Source organism: Aotus nancymaae, unplaced genomic scaffold, assembly GCF_030222135.1.
Source record: "Aotus nancymaae isolate 86718 unplaced genomic scaffold, 86718_ANA_hifiasm-v0.15.2.pri h1tg000015l_0, whole genome shotgun sequence".
Classification (NCBI taxonomy): domain Eukaryota; kingdom Metazoa; phylum Chordata; class Mammalia; order Primates; family Aotidae; genus Aotus; species Aotus nancymaae.
In genome coordinates this window covers 8,528,414-8,551,524 of record NW_026988426.1, presented here as the reverse complement: position 1 = coordinate 8,551,524, position 23,111 = coordinate 8,528,414, and the positions used below count along the sequence as shown (strand labels likewise).

General features: G+C 38.5%; 1 protein-coding gene across 10 annotated transcripts in view; it reads left to right on the top strand.

Annotated features, from left to right (window-relative positions):
* The window catches only part of EBF1 (EBF transcription factor 1), a 410,966-nt gene that overhangs the window by 351,077 nt on the left and 36,778 nt on the right, over positions 1-23,111 (top strand). The gene's annotated exons all lie outside the window — the stretch shown is intronic.

Below are 23,111 nucleotides of genomic sequence, written 5' to 3'. Positions count from 1 at the left end.
TTGCGAAGCCTTCAAAGGCTATTTAGGATGGTGAACTTCTGCTAGAGCTTCACCCTGTAATATGTGAAATATGTAGTTGACTAAAAGTTTAGTTTTGACTAATAGGATTATTAGTCAATGAGTAATACTTCATATGAGCCAAGTCCCAGTTTATAACTGGACCTTCATAAGCCAGAGCCTCATGTTTTAACAGTCAGAAGCACTTTAGACTTGCAACTTTAAACCCTAGTTAGAAAAAAATTAGCAAGTACTATACTTTGGCCAGAAAGGAAAATTTAGGGCTACAGCATTTACCAGGGACACATGTTAACATTTGGTCTACAACAACTTTGTTTATAGGATACTCATGCACGTAAGCTTTGTGGCTGTCACAATATGTCTGAAAGGAAACATTTTTGGAAGTAGAAATTTGAGAAAGCTATGGTGGTGCTATTAAGTAACCCAGGCCATGGAGAGTTTGATCAATGAAGATTAACAATTTTGATGAAATAGTTTTTACCTGAATACTTTATTTTGCCTAACACATAGACAATAGTCTACAGTGCTGAAAAAGTGAAAGCAGTGATCAATTTAAGGAAGAAAAGTACATTCACTCAAAGTTTGGCACAAAGGAGGAAAAAAAAATTGGTTGACTGATTTCCTTATTTGCTTTCCAGCCAGTGGTTTTGGTGTGGTAGAGACACTTCATGAGGTTCCTGTCTTTAACATGCTAGTTGTAGCAGACCACTGCCTTGAATCAAGAAAGCACGTTGGTCTAACTCTGCGAGTATAGCCAGAACCCATCAGAAGGCTAGAATTTCTTTCCACTAAAAGTTCCTTTATAAATTCTTGTGTTTTGTCCTGTTTCTAGGTATGTGTTTAAATAGTTTCAAAATTAATTGTTCTTAATAGTTCTTTTGTTGTGGGTGACAGTTGTGGAGAGAGTAAGATGGAGATACATACAGCTTTTCTTATTAACAGATTTCCTGTTACGTGTATAAAGATTGTTGGCGTCTACTCCTGTTTCCTTTCATTCTTTCTTTTTCTCTCTCTCTTTTTGTTTAACTTTAGCTTGCTTCACCAGAGGGAAAAAAAAACAGCTCAACTGTATTATCCTGTTAGATTTCTGAAATCATGTTTAGATAAAAAAATAATTACTTTCTGCTTTCTTACTACAGTTCATGATTTCCATTTTGTAAGGCATCTTGTCCAAATTTTGTACTTTATTATTTTTGCGGTGTTGAGAGAGCAAAAACAAACTCTAGTTCATGATTCACTTTAAAGAATATACCCTTTCTTTCTATTTCTTGTTAAAACCAAATTGTGTGCAATTTGTAGGAAACTGAAACCACATTTTTTGCTTAACTTTCCAAAATTAAAATTTATGGGGAAAAAGAAGCAATAAAACTGTTACAATCTGGTCATCTCTAATTATCTGTGTGGTTTGAGCAGTTCCACATTTGAACAGAGTGACATGGATAACTTATCAAGATTTTACAACCGTGGGACATTTCACTTCTTATTCGCTACATTGGAGCCAAGATCTCCACAAAACGCTAAAAGTTACACTATCAGTCTGAAAGTTACGTGTGTGAAGAGGTGCTTTGAAATATGTAGAAAACAGTGGACAGTATCTAAAAACAGTTGTTTTCCTCCCTCACTCAGTAATGAAATTTGTTACAGTAAAAATTTGTCATTGTAGACTGTTCTTAATTCCAGTATTGTTCTTGATTTCAGTTATTTTAACATTCTCTTGTCACGCTCTGTGGGGTAGGAGAAAAACCACAGAACCAGTGAGATGAACTGTCTATTTCTGTTTATTGGTGCTGCCATTGCTGTCTTGGTATCTCCACTTGTAAAGCTTTCTGCATCCTTATCGATTTCCTAAGAAATGGATCCGTGAAGACATTCAAGTCCTAAGCTGTGATTTTTTTTTAATCTTGGAATAAATAATTTTTCCCCTTTTAATCTAATTAATTGTTTCCAAGTCATAACAATAAAAAGTTTTAGATTCTAGGAAATTTGATACTTCAATCCTAGTTCTTAATAAGAAGGAAAGTTCATTTAACAATGGCTCCTTTGTGGAAATATGCTCATATTTAGACAACTTGATGCAGCTGTGGTGAAGTCATTCATTTGTGCTTGCATTCAGTAAACATTTATTGAATACCTATTTGGTTTCACGTCTATTAGAATCTAAATATAGAGTGGGGAACAAAATACTACATATAGTACTGTACATAGTAATTATTCCACTGTACTTTAGCATTATCAACATCATTCTGGATAGAAATGTATGGATGGACAGATCTTTGGCAGTACAAAGAAACCATCTAAAACCACTGCAATCTTGAGTCTCGACTTAAGCTGAACAGAAATTGTACCTTGCCTCAGGAATTTACAAAAGCTCAAATGTTTTATAAATATTTTGACCATGTCCATTTATTGATTTGTAAGTTGATTCTCATCAGTATCAGAATTTTTAAAATGTATTCATTTAATGGATAAGTACTCATTGTGTAACACAGTCTTCTAAGTGTTTTACAAATATTTAGCCCATTGACTCCCCTAACATCTCTGTAAGGAAGGCACTTAACTGTCTTGGTTGAACAGGTAAGGTAACTGACACATAGATTATGTCATTTGCCAGAATTACTCGAATAGAAAGTGGAGGAGCCTATCCAGATGATCTGACTCGAGAACTGATCCTCTTAACCACTCCATTGTACTCTTTCCTCAGTACTTCAATATTTCTATAACTACATATGTCTTTTAAAAGTGTGATGATCCCTGAGTGTGTAACGCTTGAACATATCTGGTAGGAGTCCGCAGAATTCAAGCTTACTCTGCCTGCAGGTGGGCATGTTTCCAGAGAGGCATCAGTACAGGAGTCCCTGGCATGTGAAGGCCCTCAGGTCATTATGAGTCAGGGGCAAACGAAACTTGTGTCCTACCTTCCATTCAATCCAAGTGGTTCATTCACCCATCTCTCTAATACTTGCTTAGATATAAAAATAATATGTGCTGATTTAGAAAATTTAGAGAAACTAGGACAGAATTTCAAGAGTTAAAATCATCCAATACCTATTACCCAGAGGTAACCACTAAAACATTTTCATATATGTCTTTCATATTTTTCTATATACAACAAATATATATGAACATATTCTTCATATTTGTGGTTATACCATATGTGTTTATACATACACAGTTTTATATCCTGTTTTTTCACATAGCCTAATAAGCATTTTCCCACGCATTAAAATTTCTTCATAAACATAATGTTGAAATGCTGCATCATCTCCCACAGTGCGGATTTACTGTATTTATTTATATACTTTTATAATAATACAATCTTTGTTCTTTTCTCTAACTTTGATGCTTTAAAAACCATTGTAATTTGTGGTAACTAAATGTTCTAGCCCTTTTAGAAGATTTTTTAAAAATGCCCAAATGATTCTTTTTTTTTTTTTTTGCAAGAGATAGATTAAAAAAGTTTTTTTGAATTAATTTTTCCTATAATGCTTTTATTATTTGCAATATAAAATAATGCTATAAAATATAGAGTAGACATAAAATCTGTCCAAGTGTACACATGAACTCATGATTAGCCTAGGAAATTACATCTAGCCATAAAGTGAGAATATTAAGCTCTTGTATATATATTAATACAATCAGCTATACTTTTTAATGATAAGTATTTAATCTATCAGTGTCTTCTCTCTTTTTTATCACCCAGTTGCAAACTAGATTCATTTTGGATAATTACCTTTGGTACTAAATGTATATTATCTGCTCAGTTAGGAAATAGATCGGAGGGAATTCAGAAATCAATAGTAATAAAGTAAACAGAGAGAATGGAATCTATTTCCTCTCTTACCATTTGTTTGAACCCACGCTACTAAAGACAGGGAGCCTGTCTAATGGATGTGGGACAGAGGACCACAAGTAAACCCCACTGGGAACAGCTCTCCTTTAAGAATTGATCTGATATTTCAGGAAATATCTTGTTTGAATATTAAAATGGTAGGTGCTTAATGACAACTACGATGCTTTGACTTCTGCTGTTTACAGAATTGATTTCAGTTTCTCTTTCAGTGTTTATGTATCTATAACTGGGTGTACCTCCCTCTCCAACCTCTCTCTAGCCTTCATAAAACAATTTTTCATAGAGCATTGATGTTAGATTCACCAGTGTTATACTAACCACAATCTCATTGTCCAAAGGGAGATAAAAATCCAGTGTCTCATATTGTTGACTACAAAAGACGTTCTCTGTAGTTTCAGTGTTGATGTCATCATGAGACAAGATAATTCAGTACTCAGAATGGGACCTGTCTATGGTACCTCTGCTTCAGAACAAACATGGGAGAGTTAGTTTACTTTGCCCAGACCTCTAAATATTCTAGCAGGCAATGAAACTCTGAGAAGTGGCATGGCCAACCTCTTGTTGATGTGCTAAATCCCACAGCCAGGAAAATACTCCTGCTATGTAAAGGAAACTCATCACTGCTGTTATTCAGTGTATATTTATCTCCCTCATGTAATATAAAACTATTACCTGTTTTCCCCAAATCCTAAACTCTGTGGGAGCTTATTGGCTATGTCACAACTAATGGCATTGCTAGGAGGTATGCTAGAGCCCACTTTCACAGTTTTCTACCAAGTGCTGACTTCACTGTGGTGTGGGTGATCCTAGACTCAAGTGGCCTGATTTGGTGGTGCGTTCCACAGCAAAGTTTCAAGGCCAGGAACATAGTGAGTTAGGAATCTATTTCTGTGTTTACAGGATTATAGTCACTGTTGGTTTTAGAATTTTGGCCAAGGGGAATGCTGTTAGATTCTGAGTTTATTTCCAAACCAAAAGCAGAAAATCTAAAAAGATGGCATTGCATATTTGGGGAGGTGGATCTTCTTCATGGTTCCCTATATTTTAGTGACAATTAGAAAATTGTTTTTGATAGGACTCATCTAGTTCCAAATTCAGAAAGAACTTATATATGTTTCTGTCTTTCACAAAATCCAATTGTAAATGATGTCTTCATCAGCAGAGATACATAATCGCCTACCCTTGTGACTTTAAGAGGCTACATACTCAGGAAGAGGTATGTGCTTCTGCAAGAAGTTTGCTTTGGCCGCACATGGTGGCTCATGCCCGTAATCTCAGCACTTCGGGAGGCCGAGGTGGGCAGATCACAAGGTCAGGAGTTCGAGATCAGCCTGACCAACATGGTGAAACCCCATCTCTACTAAATATATAAAAATTAGCCAGGCTTGGTGGTGCACACCTATAATCTTAGCTACTCAGGAGGCTGAGGCAGGAGAATCGCTTGAACCAGAGAGGCAGAGGTTGCAGTGAGTAGAGATCGTGCCACTGCACTCCAGCCTGGGTGACAGAGTGAGACTCTGACTCAAAAATAAATAAATAAATTGTAAAGCAGCTTGCTTCTCCTGGCATAGAAGGGCAGTCAATCTGGCCCTCTTGCACAGGGAATTGCCATGCTATGGGTCACAACTTGACAAGATTGCTTTGGGGACACACCTCAAACTCCTGCTTAGGTTTTTCCGCTCTTGAGAGACAAAGTGAAACTTTCAAACAGGCCAAATATTTCAAGAGAGAAATCTGCAATTAGTTTTCTTCTCCCCTCCTTTTATCATTACCATCCTTTTACATCTGCAAGGCTCTATTTGCAAGCCTCGTCTTCCCTCAGTAGGCACATTTGAAGGCTGCTTAACTGGCGTTCAGAGGGCAGGATGGCATTATTTGTGATTCCTTTGCCACTGACTCAGAGCGGCGATGGGAGGATGTCGATTTTGCAAGGGCAGCATTATTTGACGCTCTTGCTGCTCAGCCCCAGAACAGTCGTTTGGTTGTGAAGATGAGCACTTAATATGCTCTCTTCTTTTCTCTCCCATCCCCTCCATATTCCTGCTGAATCTCACATTCCTCTAAGCACAGCCCTGAGAGTGCCAGCCTTCAGACAAGCCAGAAAGAAGAGAAGACACTCTGTGAAAATGGGGCATTAATGGTTTGCGAATCTGAAGATAGTTAACTGATGTGTGCATTCAATTAAGATTAGTTTTTCAGTTAAAAGACTCCCCAGGAGGAGCAGCTTTATTCTCATTTCTGGGGTATGAGCAGTTAATGAAGAAGCCATATCAGAATTCCACCCGTGTTATCCGTAGCTGCCTCTGGATTCCATAACCATTTTCAACTTACTTGATGAGGGAAAACTTGCCAGGTGAGATTAAACAAGCTGGAAGATGATAATGGAGAAGTGTCATTTCCCATCTTTTTTTTTGGTCACATCACCACTACACACCTCACAGAAACTGGCTTTGTACTTAAGCGCAATCCATTCTGGCAAGTTTCCCTTTTAAAACTTCTGTCTTAACCAAGTTAAGTCTTTATATAGCCTATGTGGATACACATTTATATTTTTCAAGTCGAAGACAGATATTTTTGCTGTAGGCATCTTTTACTATTTGTTTTCTCCTGGGTTGCCCTGAAGGGAAAGATAACACCATTGCTTCCAACGTATTAGCTAAATGCTTCCACAGGGGCAGTCCATCCTAGAGGAGTCGGGGGACAATAGTGACAGCCTTTCCAAGTTTGAATCCTGGTTCAGCTCTTACTGATGTGAAACTTGGGTAAGCTGTCACCTCTCTGTCATCCTCAGGGTCTTCCTCCTGTAAAATATAAAATAACAGTACAGACTTCACAGAGGCAGCTAAGAATTGATTTGTAATATAGTGCTTAGCACAGTCGCTGGCACATGGTCATTGTACATCAGTTACTATGAGCTACTATCCTTATCTCATTTCCATTACGAGAATGTAGGTAAAATCATAGTATGTTGATTTTAGGAACCTTTGTTGTCTTCCTTTTAGTCGGTGTTTGTTTTACAAAATGGCAGGGCCATTTGGCTTTGAAAAGATCAGCAATAATAGGAGGGAGATCATGTATAAGAAGATGTCGTCTGAATGACAGTTTGATGTTGTCTTTTTCTATAGGTATAATTCAATCACATTTCTTTTCTTTGACTACCAGTCCTTCACCCAAGACTAGCAGCCACAGTTTTTTCATCTGTGAAATAGGAATACCTACCTCTGGAGGTATCTGAAGGAAAAAAAAATGTGTGCAAAAGTGAAATGCTCAGAACCGCTTCTCAACAAACGATCCTATTTATTTTAAGTCAGGCTTACGTGGAGGAATGGTGCAGAGGACCTGGGGTGGCTTCAGGTCCAACATTTGAGTTTTAGTTGTGATTCAGCTTTTGACTAGTTGTTGATCTTGTACTGATCACTTACGCTTTCCAAGCCTGGTTGTGTTTGCTGAAGGAAGATTTTTGAAGCAGTAAAGTTCTGAAGTGGATTGAGTAGATAGATATGCCTTTGGCTCTCTACCTGACCACATGAAGATCAACCTGTTAATTCTAGAGTTAGAAGGGAGACTTAGCAGAATGTACTTGTATCTAAAAGTTGTTCTGGTAGCTTTTGAAAAATGCAATCCAGTATGTTTGATTTTGCCCTTTAAGGGTCACGGTACCTATTATCCCAATAGAATCACAAAAATTTCCCATTTGAGAATAAGTCAGTAGTTTATCAAGCTGATCCCTGCCCCTGAAGATATGTCCCATCCCTCTGAAAAAGCCAGCAACAATATCTGACATGCTGGCCTCAGGCAAAGTGAATTCCACAGATGGAGCTAAATACGTATTTTTATTTCCTCTAAATTCACCAGGCTTCAATAGGACCAGGAAGATTAGAGAGAGAAGGAGGGTCACTTTTTTTTCCTTGTTGGTTTTAAGCAGGTCCATTGCATCCATCAATATAGAGAGAAATGCAAGATTCAGTTTGGGAAACTTAAGCCTCTAATTCCAGTTAGAAGGACAAAGAGGTCCGGAGGAATCTTAGCAAGAACAAGGCTTCTTGTGACACTAGATGGCATTTACCAAGGCCTTTGCCCACTTGGAAAAATAGTTTTTGTGGCTACTGGGCCTACTTTTGGGGATGCCTCTGAATTTAATAAAGCTTCAGTCTGTAAGCTTAAAATTATTTCATCCTCCCCATCTAAAATAGCCAATTTGCCTTCCAGAAAGCTTGTACCCAATTCTAACCAACCATTAGGGTATAAGAGTTCTCATGTCTCCATTCAAGTTGCTGCCATTGAGAATTTAACCTATTGTCACTTTTATTAGTGAAAGCTAACCTACTTTTGCTTCATCCTGTGCTGTGACAAATGCTATGCTCTAATAGCATCCTGTCATGAAAGCTTCTAATGATGCATGTACCTTAGGAGAACCATTTGCAGCTCTTAGACAAGCTAAACAGAAATATTAACCATGAGTCTTCCCCCAAGCTGGAAATAACCCAAAGCAGTAGTAATAAAAACTTAATCATGATGTCCTTAAATATGGACTGTGCTATCCTATCCTTAAAAGTTCAGGGAATAACTTTGGCTAAGTCTCTCTCTCACTCCCTACACCCACCCACATTATTCCATGTGAATTAGGAAAGCCTCTCCAGCACCTGGGATGACATGTGAAAACAAGAATCAGAGCCTGAAGGTGGAGGCTAATTGGTGTCTTTGCTTAGGTTAGTGGTTTACCACGGTGTTTGCTTGTGATCAACAGCGACAGCCAGCATTATCTTCACTTTCTCCTGGACAGTGTGGTCCACGTTCCATTAGAACCCCCACCCTCCTTCTTTATCCTCTACATTTAGACAACAAATTATATCCACATGGCAATTTCTTCCTAATGCAGTTCACAGACCCCTTTCCTTGGGGCCTAAATTCAAATGAGATTATGAAAGCCTTTGGATCAGTAATGTAGCGACTGGTCCAGTCTCTTCAGCTCTTGAGAATTGACAGAGGCACTAATGAAATAAATTCATTAAAATGCTTTTACACAGAGACTTGGTAAAGATACGTGGCACAAAGACTCTTCTGTGTACCTGGCTTAGATGGGTGGGTTCAAACCTTTTACTTGCTGAAGGTCAGAACCAGTGTCAAATTTACAGCAAACCCACTTATGATGCTTGGTGCTCCCTTTGGTTTTTATCATCACAGTAGGTATTACCTGACCAAGGAGTAATTACACCATTATTTTTTATGTGGTGCTTTATTACTTGCTTTTCAAAATTGGTTTCCACCATCTCATGAGCTAATAGCAACAAATATGTGATTGTAGCATTCACTCTGTCAGGAGACCTGGGGTTATTGTGGAAGTGGCCACATAGCCATTGCCCACACAGTAACTGTTACTCCAAAACAAGTGAACTGCTTAACTAAACATGTATTGATTATAAGACGCTGGGGACCAATATTAAGACCACCAACATCCAAAGGGGAAGATTAAATTCTAGTTACATATACACTGTATTTTGTCAATATTTTGTGGCAAGGAGACGGATCATAAGTCCAAATCTAGGGTAGAAGTAGAACTTCATTGGGTACCTTAAGCCATTTACTTAGTTCCGTCCACTTCTTAAAAGACAGGCATCAAAAGTGGGAGCAGAAAACATCAAGAGCCATGGAAATCCCCTCATCTTCACTCCTCTAAATATCCTAACGGAAATTAACCAAATCTAAACGTCAACTCAAGGTTCATCATCATAGTTGTTTCACGTGACTGTCATAGCTTTTGTCTTGGGGCATCTGAAGTTCCACAGTTTTCTTTAGGACTGGGGACTGATCTGGGACTGAGTGTCCTCCATGCTCTCTTATATGGCTCTTATGGTAAGCTAAGCTACAATTGGGCAAACAAGTTTGCCCACCCCACTTACTCACTTAGGTTCGTATCTTTTGACTGGGAGTTATTGAGTGAGACTGAAGAAAACCAGAGCTTTAGGGTTAAAGCACCCACAAGTTTTCTGAAACTGCTTGCCATTTATGCTAATGATCTTAGTATAACATTTACAACTTCCAAATATATTAATTTACAAATTTACTTACATTTACAACCTCTCCTCAGACCTCTCCTGGTTGGTTACTTGACTACACTAGACGGTGTTGATCATCCCTTATATTTTGAGTTCCTTGTTTGATTTGAGTTCAGTGACATTATTCTCTCCTGGTATTCTTTCTACCTTTTTGACCTGCATTTGGCTTGTCTCTCAATCTTTCTGTAACCATTCCTTATCTGTTTGTGTTCCCATCACATTGTCTGTCCTGGGTTCTCTTTTCACATGTGGTTTTTGCTATTACCTGTGTCTTGGTGTTCCCCATAGCATTAACTCCATCACTGATCTTTTTCCTGAGCTTCTGTTTTTTTTTTTTTTTTTTTTTTTTGTGTGTGTGTGTGTGTATGTGTGTGTGTGTGTGTGTGTTTTCCCTGAGATGGTGTCTCACTCTGTCATCCAGGCTGGAGTGCAGTGGCATGATCTCTGCTCATTGCAACCTCCACCTCCCAGGTTCAAGTGATTCTTCTGCCTCAGCCTCCCAAGTAGCTGGGACTATAGGCATGCACCACTATACCCGGTTAATTTTTATATTTTTAGTAGAGGCGGGTTTCACCATGTTAGCCAAGCTGGTCTTGAACTCCTGACCTCAAGTGATCCACCTGCCTTAGCCTCCCAAAATGGTGGGATTACAGGGATGAGCCACCGTGCCCAGCCTGAGCTTCTGTTCTTTATTCTCAACTGTCTACTAAATATTTTTACCTGGTTGTTGTTCTGGCACCTAAATTCCAGCATGTCTGAAATTGAACTCATGATTATTTTCCCTCCCATAAATAGTTTTCTTTCCACTAAATGGCCACTGTTTCCACTCAGTCAGATAAATTAGAAATGTCAGCCATCCCCCATTCTTCCTATCCTCTTATATCTGGCCTATTACTGAAGTCATGTAGATTTTATTCTACAATATCTCTGAAATCTACTTTTTCCTCGATGACCACCCCATCGTTAGTTGGTCTTTTATTTTTCATTTGGATTATTGCTATAATGCTGCCTTTAAGAGCCAACCTTCATTTTACTTCTATGGCTCTTTAAAATGTAGATCAGATTGTGCTGCTCCTACGGTCTGGAAAATCTTAAATGACTCTTTGTTGCCTGCCTGCTCTTAGCAAGGCACCAAGGCCAATACTGTTACTCATGGTCAACCTTTAACACCGCACTCTCAACATGTTAAGCTATGCTCTCCCCAAACTGGAACGTCAACCCTACTTGAATACATCCTTTGTATATCTCTTTCCCGTTGTTCATTCTGTTCCTATTGGCTGGAATGCTTTTCCTGTCCTTTTCAGTAGAAAAATCCTGTTTATCTTTCCACATCCAACTCAGATATTTGAGCTAAATATTTCCCTGACTCTATTACAGAGAATTAGTTTTTCCTCCTTTTGTGCAGTGCTATTGTACATTAATAATGCTACAGTTCTGTATCTTTTGGGGTAGGCAATTGCAGGCCTGTCTCCCCACTAGATTATGTTCTCCTCAAGGGTATGGCACAGTGCCTACAAGAGTTTTTCAGACGGAATCGTTTCCAGCTGGGGATGCACAGGGCACTGGACTTGTGTGTTGTACATCTTTTTCTTTTCACCTTCTTAAGCACAGGGCCTTGTATACAGCAAGCCTGCAGTTTTTTTAATTAAACAGCACAAAACATCCCAAGTCTGGAAATGAATCCAGTCTTAATTAGGTATCTCCTACCTATTTTTCCCTGCTATGTTCACAGAACTTAAAATGGTCGTGTCCTATCCCAGATAGAGCTCAATTTCAGGGTAATATTTGAGAACCAGAGGTGGTAGAACTGTTTGAATTGTAATTCCAAGTTAGTGTAAAGGAGAGGGGGAAGGTTGACCGCCAGGGACAAGTGAAACACACCCGCTGTTCTAGAATCCCGAGTCTTCCTGCTGTTGTATTTGCCACACTGTTTTAGAATTCTGTTTGTGTCTTTCTGCCCCTCTAGACTCTGGAGTTCCTTGAGAGTGGGAAATATGTAAATATGTCTAATTAGTCTTGTATTCACTGCACCTGCCCCTGTTTCTAGCATGTGGCTTGTATTCTATTAATAGTAATAACAACTGCCTGTTGAGTATTTATGTGCTAATCACTGTACAAATAATAGCACATTAAATCTTCACTTTACAGTTGAGGAAGACTTAAAGAATGAAAGTGACTTTTCCAAAAGGCATATATATCCAGTCAATGATGTAGCCTGGCTGCAATCTAGCTGAGTCTTACTCCAAAAGGATTGGGACAAAGGGAAGAAGAGTGTGTTATTAGGAAAATGGAAGTCAAATGAGGTCTGGAGTGTTTTCATGAAATATAAATTGAGACAAAGGAATGGACTAAAACACATTGTAGATAGAAGGATATATGAAGAGCAAAAGTAGCATCGGAAAAGTCCTGGAAGCCAAAATTATTAGAGATCTGCTCTGAAGACCCCTTGGTGGCCTAACTTGGCTGCTCTAATAAAGAGTTCAGAGTAGGGCTCTCAAGGCAGACTGCCTGGGTTTGAATCCCAGCCCCTTCATTCATTAGCTCTGTGGATTTAGGCAAAGTCTTAACTCCCCAAGCCTCAGTTTTCTTCTCTGTCTAATGGGAATAAAGATAGCACCTCCTTGTAGAGTTGTTGTGAAGGATAGGTTAGTTCACATGAAGTGCTTGGCACACAGTAAGTCCTTAGGAAGTGTGAGTTGCTGCTGCTGCTTCTGTTGTAATTATTAAGAGAAGAAAAGATACACATGAATGAATGTACTTCATTGTAGCACTTAGCATTTAATTAATTTGACACTTCTGAGTGAATCTGTGTTTTCTAAACTTATCGACTAAGGTGTCCCTACAAGCTCATTGGGATACTATGAGATATTTTAAACTCGAGGGAAACAGTGATACTTTAATTACATCAGATACTGTGTAAACTACTAGTTTAAGGTAGTTCCAAATTCAATATTACATTATACTGTATCTTTTTTTTTTTTTTTTTTGAGACAGGGTCTTGCTCTGTCACTCAGGCTGGAGTGCAGTGGTGAAATCATGGCTCACTGTGGCTTCGACCTTCCCAGCTCAAGCTATTCTCCCACTTTAGCCTCCCAAGGACCTGGGACCACAGTCATGCACCACCATATTTGGCAGATTTTTTAATCTTTTGTAGAGACAGGGTTTCACTCTATTGACCAGGCTGCTTTCCAGCTCCTGGGCTGCAGCTATCCTCCTCCCTCAGTCTCCTAATGTGCTAGGATTATAGGCGTGACCCACTGTCCCATCCTTTTGATGGTGTCACACCTCCGCAAAGCTGGTTTTCAGCAGTTACTGTGGTTAAAAGGACGTGCCATGTGAAAACCAAAATGGAATAGAAAATGAGGGTGTCAGTGTTCAGTCTGATTCCGAGGTGTGCAGAGGTGGGTGGTGCCCAACAGGAGCACACGTTTCATTAGTAAATTGTGGTTATTTTAAAATGAAATAAAATGTTATATTTTTCTGTCAATTTCTTTATTTTTTTTTTCAAATATTTATGTCCTACTAAGTTGCTGGAACATAAAGGTTAAGCTGTTTGCAACTGAGTAGTTAATAAACAGAACTTCTGGGCATTTCTTTTGGCTTAGGGATGCTCTGAAGGGATTGCTGAGATACTCAGGGTACTGTGAACAGAGACAGTTTGAGGAGCTCTGAAGCAGACAATGAATAAATGTATAAGCAAAATGTGCGTTAAAAGAAAATGGGGCCGGGCACGGTGGCTCATGCCTGTAATCCCAGCACTTTGGGAGGCCGAGGCGGGTGGATCACGAGGTCAAGAGATCGAGACCATCCTGGTCAACATGGTGAAACCCCGTCTCTACTAAAAATACAAAAAATTAGCTGGGCATGGTGGCGCATGCCTGTAATCCCAGCTACTCGGGAGGCTGAGGCAGGAGAATTGCTTGAACCCAGGAGGCGGAGGTTGCGGTGAGCCGAGATCGCGCCATTGCACTCCAGCCTGGGTAACAAGAGCGAAACTCCGTCTCAAAAAAAAAAAAAAAAAAAAAAAAAAAAGAAAGAAAATGGTTCCAGCCTATAATGGTCAGGGGGAGGAGACTTCTTAGGATCAAGATGCTCAGCAAAAACAATCACTTAGGTTGGGTCAATACTGAAGAAGGCTGACTTCATTTATTTTTAAGTCAAGATGCTATTTAAGTTGGAATTTTGGCTGATGAAAACTTGCAGGCTTATCGGTAAGGCCATTGTAGCTGTCCGCTTGGCATACTTGTTAGAAGTTCTCTTTAATTCCATTAAAATGTTACCAAATAATTACTTAATCTTCTGAGGTCTTCCAGTTACAAGTACTTTCCTGTCTTATTAGTGGAATTAATGGATGATTCGGAGTCACTTTTTTATCACTATTCTTGAGATTTGTTTTTTCCTTCCCAATCTGACCGTCTGCAGAGCTCTGTTGTAACTTCATTACAAGTCTCCTGAAACCTGTCCACTGGTTTGGAGGAAATGACTCTGTGAACAGTGGGAGTCATTTTCTGAGTTGTCTCATAAAACCATGATATTAACAATCACAAGTGGGACTTGAGCCCAGAACTCCGCGTTTGGTTAGCGTAAGGCTCAGAGAAGCGTTTCTTCGCCTTGGAGCCTGACTCGGTGCTGTCCCCTGCTGAGAGCCATAAGTTGCTGGTAGGCTTGTTCTAGGAGAGTAATAAGTATTGTTGTTTAGCAATTGTGTTGTTGAAATTCAGCTCCAGTATGTCTGACAGTATTTATCTAAAATACTTTCCCTGGTGCGTGTTCAAGTTCCAGTAAACCGTGTCTTATTGTGTGACCTTTTCATTTTCCAGTGAAAAGGGATCAGCTCGTCAGATAAAAGCTACAAGCCAGAGTACAGGAAAAATGCGTGCTCAGAAAATCCAAGCATGATTGAAAACAAGATGTGTTAAATCAATGCGGTTTATCGCCTGCCTATTCCCGGCAATTGCTGTTCTAAGCTCATTCTGAACACACACTGGATGATAAAAGTACAGTGTCACAGCACTTGCTGGGGTGGGGATATAAGGCAACATGTTTATCAGACAGGCTGGGTGATTTTACCCCCTCGATAACAGCTAATGTCAAAACTCTTTGGGAAGAAATCTGAAGCACAATTATAGAAGTAATATTACTCTTGTTATATCAGAAACTATACCAGTAGGAAAGAGTATTATGGATGTATGCTTAAATGTTAAAAGAAAGACAGAATATGTTGGTCTCCAATATTTAAATGCCATCGTCCATTACACGGTGGAAATCATTCTTCTCTTCTCATTTAAAGGAGAAAATTTGGCTTTGAAACCTAATCATAAATGATCCAAATAAAAAAATGCCCAGAATGAAAGATTGAAAAGCCAAAAAAAAAAAAAAAAAAAAATTGTGTACATTAAACTTCTGTTTGCTCGAGGGATTTAATTTTAGTTTGCAACTTGGATCAAATTTGGGACTCTAAATTAAGACTCCTGGAAGGGCATGCTGTTCAGAGCACGTCACACACAATAACAGGGGCAGGTTTTCTCATCAACTGTATTACAATTAGAGAGCAATTTTTCCTAATTATTGGAAGCTCACCTACTTCTCATTTTAGAAAGAGTGTAGCCCTGCAGGGCAAGAAAGGGGTCTGTTCACGAAGAGGTGCTCCACTTCTGCCAGTGACTTCTCACCACACATCTTCTAGAAAATACCAGCCAACTGTAGTATAAATTGATTTAATGTATCTCAGTCAGAGAGACAGCATTCGTGTCTCTTTTTCTCTACAGTCAAATCAGCATCTGAGAGCTCCTTGTAGGCTTAGACCTATAAGGAGAACTTGATGTGACAGAAAACATAGTTTCTTGAGCATTTAGGGTTAGGTTAAAATACTAGGGTGGCCTCCCTGAAAGGTTTGTATTTGTTGACATGGTGAGCCTTACGGAAAATCAGGCCACCACATGGCTTGTTTCTGTGTAAAATGTCAGGATCCTGGGCACAGAGATTCCTGTTAGTGTTTCACATATATTTAGTTAAAAAAAAAAAGCAGTTTAATTGATTTGGTATCAGGACTTGTCAATGTGCTACAAATTGAGGTTCATCAATATTAAAATAAAACAGTTGGCCAGGCACAGTGGCTCACCCCTGTAATCCTAGCACTTTGGGAGGCCAAGGTGGGTGGATTGCCTGAGCTCAGGAGTTTGAGACCAGCCTGGGCAACACAGCGAAACCCCGTCTCTACTAAAATACAAAAAAATTAGCTGGGTGTGGCTGCTTACACCTGTAATCCCAGCTACTCGGGAGGCTGAAGCGGGAGAATTGCTAGAACCCGGGAGGCAGAGGTTGCAGTGAGCCGAGATCACATCACTGCTTTCCAGCTTGGGTGACAGAGCGAGACTTCCATCTCTAAAAAATAAATAAATAAATAAAAATAAAATAAGTCATCTTGGACTAGTAAGCCAAACACTGTAAAAATATAAACAATGAAACTTCTGTGCTAATAAATGCAGCCAACTTTTTCTGTGCCTCAGTTTCCCACCTTTGAATTAGGAGTGGTAAGTTTTAACATTTATGTCAAGGGCATATTGTAGGAACCAATGAAATAATTTCTAGAAAGCACTTTGCTATGACTGGAAAAAGGGTCTTATATGACCTCAGGGTATGTTGAAAGTGACACCTCTGCAAGGAATCATTGTGACTGTTAAATCTACAATCTTCAGAGGTCCTTATAACTTGGAGAATAATTGAGTTTAAGATGTAAAATCATAAAAATTAGTTTTCCTTTGCAGATGTCTTTGAAAGTAACCTGTCAAAATGTAAATTGGCATAAATTTTATGAAGGATAGTTAGGAAACGTATATTGAAAGACTTGAAATGTGCATATTTTTTTATCCAGCAATTTATCCTGAGAAGTGTTCATTATAGTGCTTCTTAAGTCAGTGAAAATTTTGGGAAAAAAACCCTGCATTCCAGTTAGTGGAGGATTTGTTACATAAATTACGTCCATCTGTATAATGTAGAAAGCTACAAATATCAAAAAGAAAGAGACAGGCCTAAGTATGTATATAATCTATATTTTTATAAAATAGTATTGTGAAAATGTTTGAAAGCATACACACTAAAATATAAATCATGCTTCTACGCAAATGGGGGGATATTATGGGAGTTTCCCCACCTTTAAAATTTTTTTTATATCATAATCATGTTAACGTTACTTTTAGATTTAGAAAAACAGTAAGATGATTTCATTTTGAAAAACAAAGCGAGTGTTTTATTTCTTTATTCTTCTTCTTGATTGCTTTTACTTCTCCAAGAGTTGTTAATTTCCAAACATATGCAAGTTATTTATTTGCATTCCAAGCTGGTCCTGAGGATCTACCCTCATCAGTCTTCCTCCAAGCGCCCTGATTTGTTTCATCCTCCTAGGACCCTCCTAGGGTCTTTGCTTTTCAGTTCATCTTCTGTCTTCAGCCTTTGCTTTGCATGTTGGCCTGGCTGCACTTTCTTGTGAAAAGGACATAGCCACTCAAGGCACCTAATACCTCTGATTGTGCCTGTGATAGAGAGAGGTATTGCTTCCTTTGATTTTTGAATCTCAAAGTTGTTTTCATACATCAAGAGACTTGAAGACTACAAATAAGAAATCAGGGCATGTTCAAAGGCAGTTTGGAAATTTTCCTCGGGCTTCTATATTGGTTAATTCTGCCTATGTTGGCTTTGTCTTGACATCCTTCTTGTTGTAGAAAGTTACAGCTTTCTCTGGTTCAGTGAGCTGGCCCCTGAAGCCCTCCCGAGCCTCACTTACTCCAGAGGCAGGGGCACCAGGCTGTAAAAGCATTTCACGGGAAAGCAGGAGCTCCACTTGCAAGGAATTTGGTGTTAGGTTTCTTAGGAAGTGTATCGCTTCCATGGAAGAGGTGACCTGGCATGCTGTTTGTGCATCAAACATCTAGGCAGGTAATGAAATACCCAAATGGCTGGGAATGCAACAAATTTCTTCGTGAACAATATTTCTGGCTCTTGTTTAGGTTTCTGGTTGATTTTTCGGTTTATATATTTTAAACACGGTCTTAAAGATAGATTCGTGAAGATAACTTGCTGTTTTATTGTTTACCTCTGGTTGTTAATTCAGTGACTGAGGGAAAAATGGGGCCATTATGGAACAAAAAGACTCTGCCTAACACATATGTAATAACTCTCATGCCCAGAACGGATCTGCCTTGGAGGGAAATGCGGTGCTGTTACTCCTTTAGTTCAAATATAGAGTAGTCACCAGGGAAGCTTGGAGACCCAGGTGCTAGTTTTATCATTGCCTCTGCTATGAGGTTTTATTTATTACTTGGCATAGAGTCCAGATATTTGTTTGGACATTAAATGGCAATAGAATATTAATATTGCCTTCCTAATATCTGCATTTCTTTTTATTTCCAGTCAAAATGACATCATGTCACACAACCATTAAAAAAAGGAAATTAAAACCCCAGAAATATGTGAAAGCACGGCAGTGAGTCGCTGAGCTATAAAAGCAGGGAACTCTGTGAGCCAATGTTGGAATGGCACCCAAAGCACTTTTCCCCTGGTGTTTCTCAACAGAACTCTGCAGCCTCTCATTTCCATTGTTTCCAGGAATAAGTATTCAAGAAGTTAAGGGGGACGGAGGAGTGACTTCTTTAAAAAGAAACTCCAGAAAGAGAAAAATCAATTTTCATAACTGAGAATGCATCTGGCTTAACTACATGATTTTAATTTGCAAATAAATCCCCTTACAGAGAATTTTCTTTATTTGGTGTGATTGTGAGGTGGATTTCTTTAATAAATAAAAACAGACTATAGGCATGAAAAGGCCACCTGTATATTTGGTTAGAATTCACATATTATTGAGAGTTTTTGGCCAGGCACAGTGGCTCACACCTGTAATCCTTGCACTTGGGGAGGCTGAGGCAGGTGTATGACCTGAGGTCGGGAGTTCGAGACCAGCCTGGCCAATGTGATGAAACCCCATCTCTATTAAAAATACAAAAAATTAGCTGGGCATGGTGGTGCATCCCAGCTACTCAGGAGGCGGAGGTTGCAGTGAGCCGAGATTGTGCAACTGCACTCCAGCCTGGGCAGCAGAGCAAAACTCTGTCTCAAAGAAAAGAAAAGAAAAAAGAGTTTTCAATTGAATTTTAGAAGCTCGTGATTAGTATGAGTGCATAAAATCTAGTTGTATTATCTCGATTTTCTTTGCATATAGCATTTCATGCTGCATGCACATCTGGACATTAGAGATTATAGCTTTGTAGAACCAGAGCTGTTCTGTCTTGACCACCACCTGGATTGAAGCCTATAAAGAGAAAGGCCGAGAGACTGGTTTGGAATAGAAAGTTACTGGTTTCCTTTAGGGGAGCTGAGATGATGAGATCTGGAAGGAACCTAAAGCTCTCCACAAGCAATCCCAACATAAAGCCAGATAAAACGGTTTGATTTTTATAACCATTGAATAAACTTTTACTTTTTCAAAAGTAGTAACGTTGATACAGTTGAAATGGCATCTGGTGCATAAAGCACATACATCTCACCAATATCCATTCCCCAATATCAAATCACAGCTCTGGATGAGGGAATCCTTCTGAAATCTCATCTGAAACATCTGCCCTGCAAGCTTGCTCTCCTGTTTAGCAGCATTTAATCTTGCTTTTTATGTATTTACAGGAACATTTTAGATATACCCCTCCATAAGCTGTACACAACTCCAAGAAGTCCTACTATGCAGGTTCAGTAAATATCTTTCTACTAGTAAATGAGTTTGAAGGGGTCAGTGGAAGACAGCTGGAATTCAATTGCTGTGGCCCCTCCATAGCCTGACTGTTCTTTAAATTAATGTATCCCCATTAAGTGTGCTGTGACTCTAGTGAAGACTTTGTCAGAAAGAGGAGCAGAGGTGGTGACTCTGAGGAGGACCAGGCAATGGATTCCTGAGCAGGAGGGAAGCCTGGCTGTGAGATGCTGACCTGCATCCCAGCTCTGCAAGTAGAGGATTTCATGTGTCTTTTGGGGTTGGATTATGTGTACCTTTCAGAAAGTTTGTTTTTAAGGGCTTATGGTGTTATGACACAAAACAGTTCATTCCTACAAATGCCACCCCCTCCCCATGAGCACATGGCAAGCACTAAAAATGATTACTGCATAAATGTATAGTTTAATGTCTTGGAATTTTTTAAATGCATACATTGGCCCCATTTTATTCTCATGATGTAAACATTGAGGCTTTTCTATTTGGGATAATGGATTCTTCTAAACCTATGTTCCTTCCTTATTCGATTACCCTTGCTAACTGGTTTAGGGTGACACCCTCTCAAACCCTTTTCAGAGAGTGTGGACTGGGTATTTGGAAGCAGGGCCACACAAGCTGTTCTCATCATTCCATTCCTCTTGCAGTTTACAGCTTCATCTGTTTTTCTTTTTTCAATCTAAGATGCTCATGCTTCTTTATTTGTAGTTAATTGTGTCCAATTCCTTTTTTTTTCCTTTCTCTACCAGATTCTCAGAATTGTCCAAAGTTTGAGGGGAAAAAAATATTGGTTAGTCCCATTTCTTCTGGTGCCTCCTGAGCCCTGAGATGGAGTACAATGAGGTCACTTTGTTGAAGGATTAACTTTATATTACATTCTTGCAGAGTAGATGTGTGTCCCTAAGGTATGACTACCCCCACTGATGAAATAAATATACCATTCTTTATGATTCCTCCCTGTTACCCTCTCTGTTGATTTTCAGAGAGTTTATGAATAGTCACATATTTATACAACTGGCCAAAAGTATACTACTTATTTTTCTTATGGTCTGTAATAACCTATGCAAGGTTATTAAAGGGTATACAGACCCCTTTTAAAGCATAGTTTCTTATGTCATTACTTTATACAAGCAGGTCAAATTCCATCTCAGCAACAATCTCTTGCTCTTAGCCTTTTTCTCCGATTATAAAAGTAATATATGTTCATTGTGGAAAGTTTAGAAAATGCACAGCAAAAAGAGCAGGAAGAAAAGCCCTTTAAGACCCACTACTTAGAAACAACTACTATTTGGCAGTTTATACACAGACACATTTTCTTTTTCTACATATGTTTGTTTAAAAAAGTACCCATATTGTACACATGCTCCTGTAATCTTTTCAACTAAGCAGTATATCAGTAAATGCTTTTTTACCTGTGACGTCGCTTTTGAGGATTGCATCAAATTCTAGTTCATGCGGTGCCTTACGTTAACCATCCCCCACTTCCCAGGTAATTTTCGTGAGGGCAGTTAAAACAATCTTTGTCAGATGGCTCCCCTACCACTCAGTAATTGCTTTAATTTTTTTCTCTTGTCAATGCAATCAGATAAATCATCAGGTTCCTCTGAATTTAGGACAGTCAGCTTTGTCTAGCATCTTTAATGTGAGCTTTTTCTCCGGAACTGGACAATTCCATTGTAATATTCAATACCTGTATGGAGGGCAGGTTAACTTGTTTAAAACTATGAGCAGAGAGCAAATCATAAAGGCATGGGAAATAAGCCTTTGCCTTACTATTTAAATATTTCCTCTCACATAGTACACTTCCTTGGAGTAAATCCTTATTTTTCTTTGAATAATGAGTTTAATATGTCTAATTCAATTACTCTGTGGCAACAGAATGACTTCTCCTCAGCTCTTTAGGTATTAGTTCCATATGATATTTGAATTGGTTCTTTTAATTGCTGATATTGTCGGTCATTCTTCTGTGAGTTGGCCATATAGCCGGAGACACATATCCTTCCCCGCTATGCATCAGACATTCATTCAGTTAACAACCATGGGTTTCTAGACACAATAGGAATTTATTATGCTAATGATTGAAGAGGTGGGACAACCTTTCAAATTTTATTGCTATCTTAGACTGAAAAATAAACCTAAGAATTAGAATTTTCAGAATGCTGAATTATGTTTTCCGATATTAAAAGGATGCATTTAATTGTCTAAAGCTACTATTTATGGTTAAACATTTTTGTTGGCAATTAGCATTATGGGTGGGGGGTGGATATGATAAATAACTGAAACCTTGGTGCTCACTTCTGTCTCTCTCATGCATTTCTTGATTAAATACCATGGATTTTACGAGTAACAGCTTCCCAGCATAAAGAATTCTATGGCATTTTCTCTACAAGTCTAATTTGAAAAAAGAATTCTTCTCAAGGGTTTAGAAAGTAATTCATAAAATGGAAGGAATAATAAATATTGTGCCTTAACTCATATACTAGTATAGATAGAAAGATTTGGCACACCTGGGTGTAATTTTAGTTAATTTCCACAAGAGACAGGTTGAAAGTTTACTGTTTGAAAATGGGGGGAGGGTTGACTAAATCTCATATTTGCAAAAATGATTACATTATCTTAAATGAAAATGCCACTCTATTAATGACTTCAATAAGCCTTCCATTTGGGGAAAAAATCTTTTTAATAAAAAGTTACCTAAAGTTCACTCTAACTTAAAATATACAAGTGAAGAAAAAGTACTTACTCTGATTTATGTGTCTTTTGGAGGTGTAATTATTGGCTTTTTACTCACCTATGTAAAACAATGTACTTTTGTAAATGGATTTCTGGCCACTTTATGCAGCCTTCTTTTTTTCTTTCTTTTTTTCCCCTTACATAAAAAGTAAGCACTGTCAATCAAGGAATTTTAAGGTTTATTTCCTCTTTAGAAATGATTGATAGCCTTTTAGATTTACAAGTTGACAAGTTAAAGGGTTCTATTGGTATAATTATGTACGAAATTCACAGTCTTTCAATTTAAATGTCCTTTTAAAACCACAAGATTATCATACCTGTATTTTGAAAAGTGGGCCAGTCAGTTTGGGTTGGTATACAAATTGCTTCCATTAGCCTTGGGACCTATTTGAATTTAATACAGTTTTTTAAAGTTAGTACTAGTATGAATCTTACTTTTAAAATTTAGGTTAATGGAAATGCATTTTAAGTAAAGCATGTGGCAACTTGTTTTCTAATGTATAGCTAAACGTCAGAACTACAAAGATTGTCTTTTTTATTCAGCATGGGAGAAAATATGTGGTTGAACATTTTGATTACACTAAAAAAAGAAATTTTAAAAACACCCACCTACCCCTTACTTAGAGAATACAGGGATCTGGAGGCTATGGGTAGGAGCTGCCATCTTTTCCATTTCCACTGTTTCACGTGAGACAGCCTGAAG